The following is a 13,106-nucleotide window of genomic DNA, read 5'->3' on the forward strand; positions in this document are numbered from 1 at the left end:
GTGTGTGTCTGTGTCTCGAGTTACAAGACGAAACATCCGACGAGTGTCATTCGACAAGCCATTCGGACAAGTGACCACGTCCGGTTTGGCCGGGCCCTGAGCGGACCAGTCACAGCTGATGGTGAAAATGATTCACCACCTTTGTAGCCAATGAAATTCTGGAGCCAACGCTATTCCATGCCAGGGATGATTGCAACGCGAAAGGGTTAGAAGCCTTGACTAGAGCCTCGGAATCAATGGAAGCGGACGGCCATTTTTGATAATCAACTTTGGACCTGTACTGTAGATAATACTTCAGGCTATGGCACCGTTATGTTTTCCAGCTCCTACCTCTCAGCTTGAACTCAAAAACAGGCATGTGGCAGCAAGTAAACAGAAATGTGAATACACAAAACTTTTACTTCACTGTGTTCAAACCTCTGTAACTCTATTTAATTAGCACTCAGAGGGATTCTCCTGTGAGGATTCGCCTGTCCCTGGACCTTTTTTCCCTGTCTACTCTCCTCAACAGCCCCCACCCTTGCGAGGACTTTTCCCTGTCTCCTACTCTTCACCAGCCCCCACCCTTGCGAGGACTTTTCCATGTCTCCTACTCTTCACCAGCCCCCACCTTTGGACATTCTTGTTCCTCTACCTTCACGCACCTGTTGGGAGTTTGCGATCAGCTCGGGAGAGTACTTAGGTTGCAGACTCCCCTCCAGTCCGGGGAGGGTCGTTCTGTGTTCTGTACGCTGGTTCTGTACGTTACCATCTACTGCCGTTTCCTGGAGTGGGACATCGTCTTCGCTCTCTATACTTCCACGGGAGGATCCCTTTGTTCTCACTCCAGACGTCGTGCCATCTTGTTGCTACCATCACCTGCCGCATCTCCGGCGTGAGACGACGTGCCAGCCATCACCACCTGTCGCCGTGTGCCTGGAGTGGGACACCGCCTTCGCTCTCTAATTCTCTACGGGAGGACTCCAGTGTTCCCACTCCAGACGTCAACCCGGCTCGCCATCGCTCCCTATTCCACGGGGGGATGGCGTGTTCTCCCTCGGACCCCGGCTCGCCATCGCTCCCTATTCCACGGGGGGATGGCGTGTTCTCCCTCGGACCCCGGCTTGCCATCGCTCCCTATTCCACGGGGGGATGGCGTGTTCTCCCTCAGACCCCGGCTCGCCATCGCTCCCTATTCCACGGGGGGATGGCGTGTTCTCCCTCGGACCCCGGCTTGCCATCGCTCCCTATTCCACGGGGGGATGGCATGTTCTCCCTCGGACCCCGGCTCGCCATCGCTCCCTTTCCACGGGAGGATGGCGTGTTCTCGCCCCGGTCCCCTGGGACCCCCTTTGTTCTGCGCTGCCCGTCTGCAGCATCCGAGGATGAGGAGGAGGATTCCTTTCTGAGCAGCAGAGCCCTACTCGGTGTAGGGACGGAAGAGGATCCCCGTGCCCGGCCTCCGCCGTCGGGCCCCCGGTCCCCGTGCCAGGCCTCCGCCGTTGGATTCCTGTCCCCGTCCCCAGCCCCTCTCTCCGGGCCTCTGTCCCAGTCTCTAGCGCGCCTCTCCGGGCCTCTGTCCCTGTCCCCCTCTCCAGTGCCCCTAGTCCCTTAGCCTGTTCGCCTGTTAAAGGCACAGTGCCGCAGTTTTCATATTTCATGGACTCTAGTGTTTTTTGTGTTCTCCCTTAAAAGGACTGTGCCGCTTTTTGTTATATAATAAATATTGCCCTGTTTTGGCTTACTCTCATACCTGTCTTGTGTTGTGCTATTGGGGTCGGTTTCAAACCATAACATCTCCATCCCTTCTTATAAGTGGTTCAAGTAATAAATTGCAAATTACTTTAGGTATGCAATTGTCAGGCGTGTTATGCAAAACTAGCCCCATTTTTGCCCGATGCATATGTGGTTAAACAAGCGAGTGAGCTGGAGCTGAGAGAGGTTCAGGAAGAGACTAATAGGGTGGTGCGCCTAAAAGAGACCGCTTCTCCCTCTGTCTGCCGCCCTCTGATTTTGATGTGAGCAAGCACATTCGTCTGGTTCCTCCCTTTCGTGAGAAAGCTGTTGATACTTACTTCATGCTATTTGATCGGGCTGCTACAACCGTGAAGTGGCCGAAAGAGGCTCAGATATTATTGTTACAGTGTGCCCACCAGAGTGGCATATGGGTTTTTGTCGCCTAACCATGATCTCAGTTCTCAACATGTCAAGGCCAGTGTTGTAGTACTCGAGTCCAGGACTTGAACTCAGACTCTTCTTTGGTGACTCTGACCTGGACTTGGACTCGAACACTGGGGACTCGGGACTCGACTCAGACTCGATATTTAGTGACTCGACTACAACACTGGCTGCTATTCTACGAGCGTATGAGCTCATCCCTGAGGCTTATCGCCAGAAACATTGATGTTTCAAAAAGCAGGAAAATCAGACGTATGCTGACTTTGCTCACGAGAAAAAGGTAGTGTTTGATCGGTGGTGCATGGCACTGGGACTGGGAGAGAGAACTTTAAGAGCAACTCGGTCTCCCAAAGAAGGTTGCCACTCACCTGAATGAACAAAAAGTCTCTCAAGCTGCAAGCCTGGCAGATGCATGAGTACATTCTCACTCGTTGTCCTGCATACGTTGAGGAATCCCTCTCTGTCGGCAGGTATTCAGATCACCATATCCCTGGGGAGTTTGCTCGTGCCCCAGGAGTGCATGTGACAGGCAATACTCCAAAAACTGCAGAGAGTGAGACTTTGGCTATTTTTGCTAACACAAGGCATTCTATTTTGCTCATACTAGGAATGTGGTAACATTCCTGTGGACCTATACAACATCACCTGTTGGGGCAGGAGACGGGAGTCTGTGTTCTAAAACTAAGAACTGTCTAACTCAGCTGAAATTCTAGACCATAAAAAGAAAGCTCTGCAGTAAACCATTTCCTCATTGACTTCAATGCATTCGGCGGAAATTTCTCTTCCTGTTTTCTTGTGACTTATCACTTTGGTCCCTGATTCACTCATCCCCATGTTGGGTACCATTGGAAAGCCACACTCATTGGTTATAACCCTGTCTAATAATCTTCGAGATCGCCAAATGATTGATGGAGCTAGAGCGGCAGGAGTCGCGGGTGGTATTGGGAAAAAGTTTAAGTCTGCTGTGTACTTTGGTGCACGCCTCACATATTGGCATGTAACTCGAGAACTGCTGAACGGCTTTTTGTCACCTGAAACGGCAATCAATGGGCAACAAATAGGGCTTTAATTTGAAAAAAAATATGCACACCCGAGCGCTAGTGGTCGCCAAAGCTGCGTGTCGTGCCAGTGGGCAAATCGTCCTTACGAGGGCCGGCCGACCGGTGCCTGTTAAGAGGTTAACCCCTGTCAATTGTGATTTATTATACTTTTTTCTCTTTTGAAAGGTAACATATTGTTTCTTACACAATAAAGCGTAATATCTATAAAAAAATTACTTTGAGTGCTAATGTAAACAGAGAAACAGAGGTTTGAACACACTGAAATTAAATATTTGCTTCTTACTTTTGTGTTGACTTGTTGCAAGATGCCAGTTTTTAGGTTCCAGCTGAGAGGTAGGAGCTGGAGAACATAACGGTTCCATAGCCTGAAGTGTTATAGTCATACAGGTCCAAAGTTTATAAAAATCACACAGAGAATTTGTGTTTTACAAAGCTATTTGTAATGTGTGTACTGCAATAATTAAGCGTGATTATCAAATGACGCTCGCCACTCGAGACCGTACCGCGACGTGCTCGCGTCCCATGCACGGGAATGACGGCCTGTATGAGGGCCATCGAACGTTAAGAGGTCTGCTATTCTAAATCTATAACCTTGTTTAGTCTTGTTTTAATCTTGTTTCTCTGCTACTATTTTCAAGCCCGGTGACGATATATAAGATACTTGTTTTCTCTGTTCGGGCGTCTCCACGCTACTGTATATTCTGCCTGTTGCAATGTATTCTTTCCTTGAAACATATTATTTTCTACTATTGCTTGTTCACTTTTGAATAAACCTCTGAAAGATTAATTATACCTTTCATTATTGAAGATTCTCAGATAAATGCAACAAGAGGAAGCCTAGTAAGGAGTCAAGAACCAAGGAAGGTCCACTGTATTTATATTAAATGCTGACATATTGTTGCCAAATGTTTTTACCTGAAGATGAAAAACAAGCCTGGAAAAGCAGTTACTTTACTTAAAATTCTGCATCAATTGTCAGGGGTTCCCTCTGTGATAGAGATGAAAGTCAGAGCTTGAAGTTTATGTCATGATGAAGGGCTTGGTGTCCTTAGGTGGAGGGAGTAGTACAGTGTCAGTGACAATCCTGAAAGACGCTTTTATTTTGAAGGATGTGTTGCCCTTTTCTAAAGAGTCTAGTGTTCTAATGCAGGGGTTTGGGATGGAGTATGTAGATATGCCTTTGCATACTGTGTCCCTAGAGTCAGACCTAGTTAGAGGTAAAAGTGGGCGTGTGCCCATGCTTTCCAATAGTATCCTTTATTTTGGGAAATTATTTGGCTCGAGTTAACGTTTTGGTTTAGCCTGAGGTGATGGCTGTCATTCTTGTTTCCAGTGTCCAGATGCTTTAGTGCAGCGGTATCCAGACGTATGTACTGCTTGTGCTGTAACTCATACTGTGTCAAAGTGTCGGAGGCAGGTTGTAACTCATACCGTGTCAAAGTGTCGGAGGCAGGTTGTATCTCATACCATGTCAAAGTGTCAGAGGCAGGTTGTAACTCATACTGTGTCAAAATATCGGAGGCAGGTTGTAACTCATACCGTGTCAAAGTATCGGATGCAGGTTGTAACTCATACCGTGTCAAAGTGTCCGAGGCAGGTTGTAACTCCTACCGTGTCAAAGTGTCAGAGGCAGGTTGTAACTCCTACCATGTCAAAGTGTCAGAGGCAGGTTGTAACTCATACCGTGTAAAAGTATTGGAGGCAGGTTGTAACTCATACCGTGTCAAAGTGTCCGAGGCAGGTTGTAACTCGTGCCATGACGTATTTACTGCTTGCGCTGTAACTCATGCCGTGTCTAGGGGCGGGATCCACAAAGAATGGATTGCACGGTGCTAATTGCACCCTTACTTACAATTCATTATGAATTGAAAATGGGGGACCCTGATGTAAACAAGACGAAAGTCTTTCTCGGGTCTGCATCCCCTTAACAATTGTGTGTATTGAGCCGTACTGTATTGTACCCATTCTGCAATCTGTTAATAAGATTTTCAATCAATCACCGTCTTGTTTACATCACAGTCCCCCATTTTCAATTCATAATGAATTGTAAGTAAGGGTGCAATTAGCACCGTGCAATCCATTCTTTGTGGATCCTGCCCTAGGTGTCCGAGGCAGGTTGTAACTCATGCCAAGTGCTAATCATTGCTAATCCTGATTTGTTGCTCCACTTCCTTCCTCTGTGGCTTCTCCTCCTGCGGCTGCCATCATAGGGAAGGTGAAGATGGTGCAGTAGGTTTTGGCAAAGTGTCTTAAGGCACAAGAGCAGCTTGTGGTGGAACAGAAAGCAAACCTGCGTGATTTTTTTCCCATAGCCTCTGTGAGCGAAGACGCTCTTTGATTGCAGCGAAGAAGAAAAAGACGCTCTCCGATTGGCATAACCACTTCGAAAGAGGGCCTAAGCATAACCACTTCGAAAGAGGGCCTAAGCATAACCACTTCGAAAGAGGGCCTAAGCGTAACCACTTCGAAAGAATGCCTAAGCATAGCCACTTAGAAAGAATGCCTAAGCATAGCCACTTCGTAAGAATGCCTAAGCATAACCACTTCGAAAGAATGCCTAAGCATAACCACTTCGAAAGAATGCCTAAGCATAACCACTTCGAAAGAATGCCTAAGCATAACCACTTCGAAAGAATGCCTAAGCATAGCCACTTCGAAAGAATGCCTAAGCATAACCACTTCGAAAGAATGCCTAAGCATAGCGACTTCGACAGAATGCCTAAGCATAGCCACTTCGAAGCAGAGAATATATGTACAAGGCGGAAGAGACCCTTCGGAGCTAAACCAATCAGAGAGGGTATTTTCTTCTTCACGGTACGCGGCCTAGCCAATCAGAGAGCGTCTTCGCAAAAAAAATCACGCAGGAAACCCTGATCTCTCTTCCTCTCTATGGGTACTTTGTGAAAAACAATCTCCTTATGTATAAATGGGCGACACGTTATGCATCAGTTAAGGATGATTAGAGTGACATAATACAAATTGTGGTCCCGTTAAAATACCACAATGTGATTCTGAGTCTTGTGCGCGACGGCCAACTTGCTGGTTATTTTGGTGTGAACAAAACGTATTACTGTGTTTTGTGACACTTTTTTCTGGCCTGGTCCCAAGAGATGTTGATGTACAAATTGTGCCACATCTGTCAAGTTATTGGTAAACCCAATCAAACTATCCCGCCAGCACCACTATATTCTATCCGGCTGTGGTTGATCCGTTTGAGCGTGTGATTTGTTGATTGTGTGGGCACGCTGCCACACACCCAAGCTGGTAATACGCTCTGGTTAACTGTCATGTGCTCGACAATGCATTTTCCGGAGGCTATTCCATTGCAGAAAATAACTGCTCTTGCAGTGGTAAAAGCCTTGATTACGTTATTTTAGCTTTTTCCCCAAAATTATTCAAACTTAATTTCTCATGTCTTCAGGATTTCTCAAGCAGTTTGCAATATATATATCTGTACAACATCTCTCTAGACCAGAACAGAAAAAGTGTCACAAAACGCAGTAATATGTTTTGTTCACACCTAAATGACCAGCAAGTTGGCCGTCATGCACGGGACTCAAAATCACATTGTGGTATTTTGACTGGACCACAATTTGTATTATGACACTCTAATCACTGTTACTATGGAGTTTTACATGGATTGGGATGATGGGGTTCACAAAAGAGAACGTTTTCACACCAGGTGATCAAGTGTTGGTGTTGTTGCCTTTACCTGGCTCAAGTCTGCAAGCTCGCTACAGTGACCCTTATTGTGTGCAGGAAAAAGTGGGTGAGCGAGACTGAGATCGTATTGTCACTCCAGCACTTAGGAGTAGAAGTAGAAGTAGGCTGTGCCATGTTGACATGTTGAAGCCCTACCATGACAATGAAGCTGGGTCTGTGTCGCTGTCCAGTGCTGAAGAGGGGCCTGTAGCAGAGTCACGGTGTGGGTCTGTGTCGCTGTCCAGTGCTGAAGAGGGGCCTGTAGCAGAGTCACAGTTTGGGTCTGTGTCGCTGTCCAGTGCTGAAAGTGGGCCTGTAGCAGAGTCTCAGTGTGGGTCTGTGTCGCTGTCCAGTGCTGAAAGTGGGCCTGTAGCAGAGTCTCAGTGTGGGTCTGTGTCGCTGTCCAGTGCTGAAAGTGGGCCTGTAGCAGAGTCTCGGTGTGGGTCTGTGTCGCTGTCCAGTGCTGAAAGTGGGCCTGTAGCAGAGTCTCGGTGTGGGTCTGTGTCGCTGTCCAGTGCTGAAAGTGGGCCTGTAGCAGAGTCTCGGTGTGGGTCTGTGTCGCTGTCCAGTGCTGAAGAGGGGCATGTAGCAGAGTCACAGTGTGGGTCTGTGTCGCTGTCCAGTGCTGAAGAGAGGCATGTAGCAGAGTCACAGTGTGGGTCTGTGTCGCTGTCCAGTGCTGAAAGTGGGCCTGTAGCAGAGTCACGCCCAGGGCACACAGCACACGAATGAACACGGACGGACGGACAGGCGGCTGCCACTTCACTTCCGCTCCCATGTTAACGGACGCTACTGTGCACACTGGCCGCAAGCGCGCCTCGCGGGCGGCTCCCGGGCGGCAAGCTATCTTTTCCGCTTCAATCGGATTCGAGGAGTGCGGGAGGCGTGCGCCACACGATTGATTGATTGATTGGAAATTTTATTAACAGATTGCAGAATGGGTACAATACAGTACAGCTCTCTCTTTTTCTCTCTCTTTATTCTCCCTGCCTTTATTTCTTTCTTTCTCTCTTTCTCTCTCTCCAGTCTCTTTCTCCCCCTCTTTCTTTCTTTCTTTCTTTCTCTCTTTCTCTCTCTCCAGTCTCTTTCTCCCCCTCTCTTTCTTTCTTTCTCGTTTTCTCTCTAGAGAGAGAGAGAGGGAGAGAGAGAGAGAAAGGGAGAGAGAGAGAGAGAGAGAGAGAGAGAGAGAGAGAGAGAGAGAGAGAGAGAGAGAGAGAGAGAGAGAGAGAGAGTCAAGTCAAGTCAAGAGTTTTAATTGTCACGGCATACAGGTATACAATGAAATGCGGGACAGAGAGAGAGAGAGAGAGAGAGAGAGAGAGAGAGAGAGAGAGAGAGAGAGAGAGAGAGAGAGAGAGAGAGAGAGAGAGAGAGAGAGAGCTTGTGCTGCTGCTGGTTCTATGGAGGGCTCTACGCTGCAGCGCGCTCTGAATTCGGACTCTGTGTGTCTGGCCAGGCGCGCGATCCCGCTAGGAACCCGTGCGTGAAATTCGTGTGCGTTCAATGTGCCCGAGTCGTCACAGTGTGGGTCTGTGTCGCTGTCCAGTGCTGAAGAGGGGCATGTAGCAGAGTCACGGTGTGGGTCTGTGTCGCTTTCCAGTGCAGAAAGTGGGCCTGTAGCAGAGTCACGGTGTGGGTCTGTGTTGCTGTCCAGTGCTGAAGAGGGGCCTGTAGCAGGTCTGTGTCGCTGTCCAGTGCTGAAGAGGGGCCTGTAGCAGAGTCACAGTGTGGGTCTGTGTCGCTGTCCAGTGCTGAAGAGGGGCATGTAGCAGAGTCACGGTGTGGGTCTGTGTCACTCTCCAGTGCTGAAAGTGGGCATGTAGCAGAGTCACAGTGTGGGTCTGTGTCGCTGTCCAGTGCTGAAGAGGGGCCTGTAGCAGGTATGTGTCGCTGTCCAGTGCTGAAGAGGGGCCTGTAGCAGAGTCACAGTGCGGGTCTGTGTTGCTGTCCAGTGCTGAAAGCGGGCCTGTAGGAATGTTGTTCAAACATTGTTAAAAAAATAGGTCCAGTATATGTTGGAGCACAACACAGCAGAGCCTAGTTCCAGTCCATGGAGCTCTCCTTGTTTCCTGGTGGACAAAGGAGATGGTTCTGACCAGTTCTGTTCAGATTCAGAGCGTTCAGAGTGTTCCCCTCTGCAGAGAATGGAAGACTGTGTTGACCATGTCGGCACGGCTTCATATGTCCCTAAATTGGATTTGTTAACTGGATATTGGCGGCTCCCTTTGACCGCACGTGCGAAAGGGATTGAAGCATTTGTAACGGCTAATGATTTTTTGCAATACACTGTAATGGAGTTTGGTGTGCATAATGTTCCCAACATGTTCAGACGGTTCATTAACAAAGTCCTATCTCGAGTTCCCAGGCTGCAGTGCATACTTTGATGACTTGGTCACGGTCTTGTCATGTTCAGCAGATTAATAGTGTTTGAGCGGCTGAGCAGTGCCAACCTCACGCTCAATCTTGCAAAATGTGAGTTTGGTACTGGGTCAAGGTCAAGTGTGTCCCGTTTACTGGAAGGTGGCGGCCATCGTGGCGGTTCCTGTCCCTAGTTCCAGGTCGGAGGACGGCAGAAAAGATCATCGGGTGTTCACTGCCGTCCATCGAGGAGATCCATGAGTCCAGGTGTCGGAACAAAGCCATCTCTTGTATTTGAAAGAAACCATCATGTTTATATGCACAACAATGACACAGTCATGATACCAGACGGGCGCTGAAAGGTCGGCTTACACTACCTCTGCCAAAAACGAATGCATTAAAAATGTATAGAGCTATAACATACTGGAACAGGCTTCCACGAAATCTCCAAACATCAAGTAAATACAGATTTAAGAAGTACATCTCTCCTCTTGTGTGCTGGTGTTTAGGTGCTTGTGTCCTGGTGTTTAGGTGCTTGTGTCCTGGTGTTTAGGTGCTTGTGTCCTGGTGTTTAGGTGCTTGTGTCCTGGTGTTTAGGTGCTTGTGTCCTAGTGTTTAGGTGCTTGTGTCCTGGTGTTTAGGTGCTTGTGTCCTGGTGTTTAGGTGCTTGTGTCCTGGTGTTTAGGTGCTTGTGTCCTAGTGTTTAGGTGCTTGTGTGCTGGTGTTTAGGTGCTTGTGTCCTGGTGTTTAGGTGCTTGTGTCCTGGTGTTTAGGTGCTTGTGTCTTGGTGTTTAGGCGCAGGCCTCCATGACCTGAAGGTCAGCACCTGTGTGTGCTAGGTGTCTACAAGTTCACCCAACCCTGCCCTCTCTCTCTCTCTCTCTCTCTCTCTCAACTCCTTAATGCTGTGAACCAGCTATCTTTCGGCTGCTTTTTGTTTCCTGTATTTTGCTATTTCTACCATTCCTTATATTCCTTGTTATTTTGACCATTCATTTACATTTTACATTTACATTTAGTCATTTAGCTGACGCTTTTATCCAAAGCGACTTACAAGTTCTGGACGACAAGTCATCAGGAAGGGCACAACTCTATCAGCTGAGTAACAATGTTCATCAATGTGTTGAGTGCTACAGTGTAGGTTAGTATATTAGGACAAGTGCATTCCTTATTATTCATGTTGCGGAGCCTCATCTTTCGAGCCGGCCGTGACGCTAAGTAAAGGAGGAGGATAAGGAGTAGGAGGAAACGGAGAGAGAGAGAGAGTCAGTCTAGACATAGGTGTCTAGGCAATATAAGATTAGGCAGTGTTATCATTAGAGATTGAAAGAGACAAATCGCTCCATTATTCAAGATAATATTGACATTTCCACCCAGGCAGACCAGATTTCTGTAACTGTCCCACATCATCTACCCTCATTCAAAGGCCATTTCCACCCTTTTCTCCCACAATGTTTACATCCCATCCGTCAGTGTTGTGGTCAAGTCACTAAATCTCGAGTCCGAGTCCAGTCTCGAGTCTAGTCTCGAGTCCAACCTAGTCTGAGTCCAAGTCATCAAGGTCGAGTCCACTCAACTCTCCCAGTCAAAGACCTGACATACAAATAAAAAAGGTCTACATTAAACATAAATGACACAGTGGTCACCATTTCAAATGGAGTTTATTTACTTTGTGACACAATAGCCAAACAAATGCACTAGCCATCAATATTGTATGCCAAATGATAACATAATTTTTTATAAATAACTGTATTTATCAATTAACAAGTCTGAGTCCTCGTCTGCACCTTCCCAGTCCGAATGCAGTCAATGCTCAAGTCCAAGTCCGAGTCATCGGTGCTCAAGTCCAAGTCGAGTCACATGTCCTGAAAATCAGCCCAGGACTCGAGTACTACAACACGGCCATCCATGTTAAGTTTCACTTTCGGTTCTGTCAAAGTTATAAAGAGTCCGACCTCCTTTGAGTCGGAGTTAGCTTGTTAGTTTTCAAGGATGACTAGACCAATCATATTGAAGCACCAGGGTGTGTCTACCCGCCCCAGGCACCCTGTGCTTGTGTGTCCTCGTCGGCTTATTTTCTCAAGTCACAGTCGGGGCTAAAGCTTGCTGGCTAGAAGGACACTGACCAGCATTAGCAGCTTTGAAACTGCAAGCATAGTATTACTGTACTGCTCTGTATTTATAACAAAGCAACGTTTTATGTTCAACAACATCAAATCACTATACCTTGTCATCATTAAAATGCTATCTACCTACCTATCTACCCATTTTTATGTTTACAAGGCATAGTGAGGATACTATATTATTTGTATCCTCACTACGCCTTGTAAACATAAAAATGCTACTTACCTACCTATATATATATATATATATATATATATATATATATATATATATATATATATATATATATATATATATATATATATATATATATATATATATATATATATATATATATATATATATATATATATATATATATATATATATATATATAGCTTGTCGTCAAGCTCAGAGATTTGGGCTTGAACTATGACCTCTGCCAGTGGGTCTTGGACTTCCTGACAGAAAGACCCCAAGTGGTGAGAGCAGGCAACTGCACCTCCTCACCCATCACTCTCAACACAGGTGCCCCCTAGGGCTGTGTTCTGAGCCCCCTCATCTACTCACTTTACACGCACAACAGCAACACAATCATTAGGTTTGCTGACAACACAGCTGTGGTGGGCCTGATCTCTGCAAACGACGAGAGGGCCTACCTGGTACACCGGTCTTTAGTGTGGTAGTGAAAAGGTTAACCTTCTGTAGTGTGGTTGTGAAAGGGTTAACCCTTTGTCGTGTGGCAGTGAAGGGGTTAACCTTCTGTATTGTCGAAGTGAAAGGGTTAACGTGTGGTAGTGAAATCGTTAAAGGTTCCCTCCACTCAAAAACGTGTCTTTCTGTTCTGGCATGACTTTGACTATACAGTTTGTTATTTGTCGCTAGATTGCCTTTTTCAAGTTATTCCCCTGGAGAAGGAGAGAGCTTCTCTGTACTTGAACTCTGTGTGATGTCATTAACAGGTTGTACCTCTCATGTGTGATGTCACTAACAGGTCGTACCTCTCATGTGTGATGTCACTAACATGTCGTACCTCTCTGGGGTCCAATGTGTGGAAACTTGACACCTTTAGCTTCAGCTGCACATTACATACATAATAATAATAATAATAATAGTAATAATAATAATAATAATAGTAATAATAATAATAATAATAATAATAATAATAATAATAATAATAATAATAATAATAATAATAATAATAATAATAATAATAATAATAATAATAATAATAATAATAATAATAATAATAATAATAATAATAATAATAATAATAATAATAATAATAATAATAACAATAACAATAATAATAATAATAATAATAATAATAATAATAATAATAATAATAATAATAATAATAATAATAATAATAATAATAATAATAATAATAATAATAATAATAATAATAATAATAATAATGCAGGACCTGTTCAGAGGTCTTTAATTGGCATGCAATTATCCTCAATGTTAGCGGTTAGCACACACGGTTAGCACACACACACACCGGAACACACACAAATGCATTGTTTTTTGAAGGATCGCCGATGCGATTTGTCTCTGCGCTTAACCCATCCCGTCGTCCTTCCCCCCAAGGGCAGCCGGGAGCAGACAGGCGTCGGCGAGGGCCTGCACTGAAAGCTGAGTAGGTGTTGGACATGTCTTGAAAGAATATAAACTCCTGACTTGAAAGTCAGAGTAAATATCAAGTGCTTGTCGCCAATTTGC

Source organism: Notolepis coatsorum, assembly GCF_963971535.1.
Source record: "Notolepis coatsorum genome assembly, chromosome: 16".
Taxonomy (NCBI): domain Eukaryota; kingdom Metazoa; phylum Chordata; class Actinopteri; order Aulopiformes; family Paralepididae; genus Notolepis; species Notolepis coatsorum.